General features: G+C 36.2%; 1 pseudogene; it reads left to right on the top strand.

Annotated features, from left to right (window-relative positions):
- The first annotated feature begins 6294 nt into the window (after window positions 1–6294).
- LOC145106658 (putative mitochondrial protein AtMg00820 pseudogene) lies at window positions 6295–6690 on the top strand (annotated as a pseudogene).
- Window positions 6691–6919: the final 229 nt, after the last annotated feature.

Genomic DNA, 6919 nt, shown 5'->3' with positions numbered 1-6919 from the left:
TGTTGATGAGACAATTATTCATCTATTATCTCATTAACCTTTATCTAATCTCCTGCCTATAATCGTGAAATCTTAAGTGAGCGGGAAATGTATGTATAGATCTATACGAGATTGACACCCTTACCTGCAGTAGCTAGCTACAAACTTGGCGATCGAGTCATATCATGGATAGTTTTCTAATCTACTACAATGTGCGATGAACCATTGACGAGGCAAATATCAAGTCAAAAGCTTGATTATGGGAACTCATTGTAACATTGTTCCGCCAACCTTAATTATTAAACTACTTAGTCGGGAACGCCTCGTAGTAGTAATTGTATACCTAAAATAATTAGTAAGCAAAATACTTTAAAGGAAAATAAATATTAGTAATAAATTCGATGGGACTCCTTTAAAAGAATATCTTAACAAATATCTGAAATACTTATAAAAATTATACATAAGAATGTATAAGAGAATTTTCAAAATATAAAAACATGTGAACTCACCAAATTTTTTTGACGTTTTAAATCACATGTATTCTCAGGGAAATGAGAGTCAGGAGTGGCAATGTTATCGAAGATTCACGCAAGGGATTGATTTGAAATGTCGTTCGTTAGTGGCTGGAATGTAGTTCTTTTGTTATGCTCGTACAAGAATAAAACAATGTAATATATTTTATTATAAATAAAGGTAATGCTTATATTATATTTTTGTGTATTGTTCAATCTATTCAATATATGTGATTCCTATCATGTTGGGTCATTTATTGTGTTGTGTCAAATTTACTATGTCCGTATTTAGTCTTTATTATTAACGGAATGGGCTTTGTCCATCCGTCATTATGATGCTAGGGTTAGAATATATATTGTGCATGCATGTATTGTTATAGGGTTAATCGATTGAATTGCCCTACATTGCTTTTACAAAAAAGTTCTCGTCGAACTCTTCTAAGGCATTGATTATATTAAACATTCAACACTCATTCAATCATTGTTATTATTGTTTGATTCAATATTCTGTTTGGAATCTATCGATCTTAAGTTTATTGTTCTTACAATTGGTATTAGAGCAGGAGATTGGGTAACTCATAAGCAAATCTTCTGTCGAGTTATATTTGGGTTTTGAGTTTCTGTTGGATCTGCTTTAGTCGTCTTCATCGTTTGTTGTCGATTGTAAACGTTAGATCTGGGTCTTTTTTTCCCTAAACTAAAATATTGTTGTAGACATCTGATTCTATACAGGTTATTTTGAATCAACATCATGCAACCAGAAGATCCTCATACTTTTTCCTTCAATCTGTCCAACAACATCGAATCTACTACCAGGATCCCTATCCTTTTCCCACAGGATTATGAACTTTGGGCTTTGCAATTTGAAGACTATGTTTTAGTTCTTGAAGAACACGACTCAACCATATGGCAGGAAATGACACAATAGACATTCTCTCACACGGAAACCCGAAAAGTTATCAAAACTCAAGCTAAAAACAACGCTCTTCTTATTGAACACACGAATATTCCTCTAGATAAGAACGAAAAGTTGCAAAGTAACATCAATGCGTTGAGGATAATAAAGTTTGCTCTTCCACTGGATACTTTTCGTCTGGTGAGTTCTTGTGAGACGACAAAGGAAATCTGGGATAGGTTAAAGGAGCTCTATTCAAGTGATGCAGATTTGGAACATTCAGTTCAAACATTGCTTCTATCGGAGTTTGGTGCTTTTATTCAAAAGCCAGAAGAAAAACTTGATCAAACATTCAATTATTTTAATCATCTTTTAAGTAGGATGTTGAAACACAAAATCAGACGTGAAATAATAGAGCAAAAAGTCATGTTTATGAATGGTTTGAGATCGAAATGGAAAGCTGTAGTGTCCACGGTAAAAGCTCATGAAAAGTTTCAGAGTTATACCTTGGCGAAGCTTGTGGGAATTCTGAGATCCCACGAAGATGAAGTAATGAAGGATGTGAAGATTGTGTCTAGCATGGGTTCGTTGGCCCTGGTCGCGAAGGGTAAAAGGTAGCTAATGAAGATTCTGAATCCGACCACTCGGATTGTGATCTTACGAAAGAGGAATACGCTCTTATGGTATCTAATCCCAAGAAGTTTGCTAAAAAGAACTTTGGGCGTTTCAAGAACAGGAACAGATTGAAAAACTATAGTTTAGACAAACAAAAGGATGAGAGCTTTAAGAACTCTCAATAGAATGAAGAAAAACAAGAGAATAAATTGTTAGGAGATTCTGGAGATGACTGCAACTACTGCCATGGCAAAAATCATTTTTCCAAAGAGTGTATGCTGAGAAGATTAGGTGAAAAGAAGGATGAAGAGAAGGATGAAGCTTACTATCTTCAAAAGATAGAAGAGCTAAGGAAGAAAAAGAGTGCTGATAATGCGAAACCTGCTTTAACTGTGCAGAAAGGTGACAATGAGTTTGGACGTGTTGAAGTCTGGTCACCAGAGTCTGAGGATGAGGAAGTTGGAAGCCCACACATGGTGGATGCTTTGTGGTTAAGTCTGGAGCCCCATAGTACGATGAAAGATGTTTGATCCTTCAGAACGAAGTCTTGGAACGGAGGGGATACGCAAATGATTGTGAGCCGGCCTTCGAAAACTGTTTTGCTGCGAGACTTGTTTTTGAACAGGTGAGTGAATGCGAGAAGGTCATCAATAAGGTACACTCCATACTTCAATCTCTTAATATTCCTGTTACTCGTTATGAGTCTGAATTAGATGATTTAAATTATATTGTCTCTAATTTTAGTGATATTCAAAAGATAACTCATCTAAGTAATTCTAACCTAAGTGTTCAAATCAGCAGGGTAACGAATAAAAGTGAAGAGAGGAGGATGCGGATAGAGAAGTTGGAGTTAGAGCTAACTAGGTCAAAAGATGATGTCATTTACCTTAAGAAAGACAATTTAGCACTTTTGAAACAAAGAAACATTTTCTGTTTAATTGTAAAGCGGTTATATTTTAATAATACTCAACTGCATCTTGATTGTGAAATAGTTAAAAATATACACAAAATGATTTTACCCTTTCACGAATTGAAAGAGGATGAAATCGATGCAGAGTGCTATACGTGCGAATCCATTGTGTCCTCTGATGATGTTTCCGAATCTTACAAAATCGGACTTGACAAAATTGAAGCATATATTCAGTCCAAAGAACATAAAAGCATGTTAAACAAATGTTGGATGAAAATGATAATGAACATATTAAATCTGATACTGTGCAAAAATTTGACTCGTTTTGCACAATATAGAGTTCAAAAAACACTTTTGAGGATGAAAATGTTTCTGAATTTAACAAAAGTGACATGAGTGAGATTTCTGTAGAGGATGAGATCGATTGTTCAACATTTGTAAAAATGAATCTGAACCAAAGAAAAAGTTAATTTCTGAAAATTCAATTGAATATGTTCGTGTGGTTGAAAATTAAGGTTCATAAGTGCTAAAAACTAAAGCCACAGTATTTCCAAAAATTCAAACAGTCCCTAATCAAGTTTTCGTAAAAACGGGACTAAACAAAAACAACACGTCAGAAATAACGTCCATTGTTAACGATGATAATGCTGATGGTTGTGATGAATTTTTATGGTCTGGACCAATAGACAATTCGGACGAAACAAAAGGTCTTTCCGAAATGACCTCATGGAAAACGAAAGGAAAATACGTTTCGGAACCTATGAATCGTGTTGACCTTCGTTACGACCAGGCAGGGCCTAGTGGCACAAAGAATTTCCCTAGTGAAACATCATCTGATCAGAATGCCACACCCGTTAGAAGAGAGAAACCTAGAGCTAACATTCATAAGTCAGCTGAGGAATTTATTGCTAAGAAAAGGCAGTTGAATGCTAGATATCCGAAAAACTTAAAAGAAAGAAAGCATCTCTGGAAATTTAAACATTCTAATTCTGTTAACCCAGAAAGATCTGCAAATCAAAATGTGAAATCCTATCCAAATCCGAAACCTAAATTGTTTTCAAAGCCGCAGTCTTCAACTCCACAGGTTTCAAAACCAAAAGTTTTTTCGAAACCATCATTTTCAAAACTAACGAAACCTTTGGAAATACAAAACCCAATTTTTCTTCAAAAACAATTGTTTCAAAATCTGTCAACACCTCAAAGGATGTTAAGGGAAAAAAGAAAGTAGTTTTGGAATCTGAGATTTCTCTAGAGGAATTCGAAGCGAACTTGAAAAAGGAGAAAATGGGTTTTGAAAAGAAGATGGCTGAAAAACATAAGGATTTTATTCAAAGAAAAACAATTCCTGTTGAGGTTAATCTTTGTGATAATAAAATGAAGGTTTTTTTGAAATATTCAGAGGAGAGAATAGTGTTTTGCTCAAAAGAACCTTTTGGGTTGATACGAATATAACTTTTCCTGTTTATAAGAAAACCTCACAAGGACCCAAGAAAGCTTGGGTTCCTAAATCTCTTTGAATTTTGTAGGTAATATGTGACAAGCAATACGACTCTGAATTGTACATCGACAGTGGTTGTTCGCGTCACATGACAGGAAGGAGAGAAGAGCTGAGAGAATTCCGATCACTGAAGGATGGTGGCAAAGTGAAATTTGGAAATAATGCCACATGAGAGATCAAAGGATATGGCATGATTATGAATAGCGAATTCTTCATTTGGAAGGTAGCATATGTGGAAGGCTTGCAACATAACCTGATAAGCGTTTCACAATTGGTTGTAGGTACAGAGCTGAAAGTATCATTCAATGATGAGGGGTCTGAAATCATAGAGAAGAAAACAAAGGCAGTGCTTCTGAAATCAAAAAGAAAGGGAGAGATCTTTCTTTTGAACATATAAACGATCACCAAAAAGCCTTCAATTTGCATACTTACGAAAGCATCTTTAGATGACTGTTGGTTGTGGCACCGAAGGCTCTCGTATCTGAATTTTAAGGATATCAACAAACTCGTACTTGGCGATCTTGTGCGAGGACTTCCTCTTCTGAAGTTTGAAAAGGAACATATGTGTGCTGCTTCGAGCTGGGAAAGAAAAGTCGCAAAAGCCACTCGACTGTTGTAAACACCAAAGTAATCGAGGCGCTAGAAATACTACACATTGATCTTTGTGGCCCATCTGCCATGGAGAGAATTGGTGGTAATAAATATATTCTAGTGATTGTTGATGATTTTTCCAGATTTACTTGGGTTTATTTTCTTAGAAAGAAATCAGATGCAACTTCGAAACTTAAGGACTTCATCAAGCAGATCGAGCTTAAATTGTGAAAGCCTGTTCAGAACGTACGCAATGATAACGGTTCGAAATTTAAAAACCAAGTGTTTAAAGAATTCTTGACTGAAAGAGGAGTCTCTCACAACTTCTCTGCTCCTTACACTCCTCAGCAGAATGGTGCCGTTGAAAGACGAAACCAATCTCTTTGCGAATTTGCAAGGACTGCGCTATCTTTTGCGAACCTTCCACTATATTTCTAGGTTGATGCTATCGGAACTGCCTGTTTCACTCAGAATCGATCTCTAATCAATAAGAGATTTCTTATCACTCCTTATGAGATTCTTAATAAACGAAAACCTAGTGTTAAGTTCTTTCATGTTTTTGGTTCCAGGTGTTTCATATTTAATTCAAAAGAACAACAGGAAAAATTCGATGTAAAGGCTGACGAAGGGATCTTTGCGGGGGTACTCTCTTACTTCTAAGGCATATAGGGTTCTGAACAAGAAATCCAAAAGGATGGAAGAAACCTATTATGTCACGTTTGACGATAACTATCTCAAGAAGTATCAGAAGACTAATTTTCAAGCTGAGGAAATCTTTCCTTCAATAAATCCGATGACGATTTCTCTTTCAAGTCTTTATGAGGAATTCATGAATTTTTTTGATGAGCCCGAAAAGGAAATTTCTTCATAATCAAATGCTCCAGATAATAAGGAAGATGAATTGAAGAAGATAATTAATGATGCTGCCAAAGATCTTGGAAATGAGCCACCTATTCCGAAGGATTCTGAAATTCCACCTTCGCCACAAGCTTCTAATGATACAGTTCAGGGGGAGGGTTCTACTTCAACCTACACATCCAATACACAAGTTCAGGAGGAGAGTTCTAATCCCGAAGTCAACACTGACATTCCAATCTAAGGAGAGAGTCTGATTCCGAACGTAGAGTCACATGCAAATTTCCAGGGGGAGAATGAGAATGAAAATAATGACTCAGACGTTCAATCGGATTTTGAAGACGTGAATGCAGAATTGGATCAACTTATCAGAGAGACAACTTGAGGAGTTCTCACTAGAGCTCAACAAAAAGCGAATCAAACTACATTATTTTCAAAAATGGAATTTTGCATATTTAATACGTTCATCTCCAAAATTGAGCCAAAAACTATAAAGATTGCTCTTGATCATTCTGATTGGGTGCAAGAAATGCAGGAAGAGATTAATGAGTTTAAGCGGAATAAAGTATGGAGATTGATTCCAACTCCGAAGGATGCATCTGTGGTCGGATTAAAATGGGTATTTCGGAATAAGCTTGACAAGGAAGGCAACGTAATTCGGAACAAAGCTCAGTTGGTTGTGAAAGGATATTGCCAAGAGGAAGGTATAGACTATGAAGAAACATTCGCACCGGTTGCAAGGCTGGAACCTGTTCAGATTTTCCTTGCCTTCTGCAGCGCACAAAAACTTCGAAGTCTATCAAATGGAAGTCAAATGTGCATTTTTGAATGGTGAATTAGAAGACACAATCTACGTGGAACAGCCACAGGTTTCGTGAATGAGAAATATCCAATTCATTGTTACATTTTGGATAAGGTTGTGTATGGTTTAAAACAAGCACCACGTGCATGGTATGAAACCGTTACTCGTTTCTTAAAGCAATCTAAGTTTAAACAAGTCTCGGTCGACCCAACCTTCTTTCGCAAGACAGATGGTGACCATCTGATGATGGTCCAAATATACG

The sequence above is a fragment of the Lactuca virosa genome, chromosome 4, assembly GCF_052849685.1.
Source record: "Lactuca virosa cultivar CGN04683 chromosome 4, Lactuca_virosa_CGN04683_v6, whole genome shotgun sequence".
Taxonomy (NCBI): Eukaryota; Viridiplantae; Streptophyta; class Magnoliopsida; order Asterales; family Asteraceae; genus Lactuca; species Lactuca virosa.
This window is presented reverse-complemented; position numbering and strand designations above follow the sequence as displayed.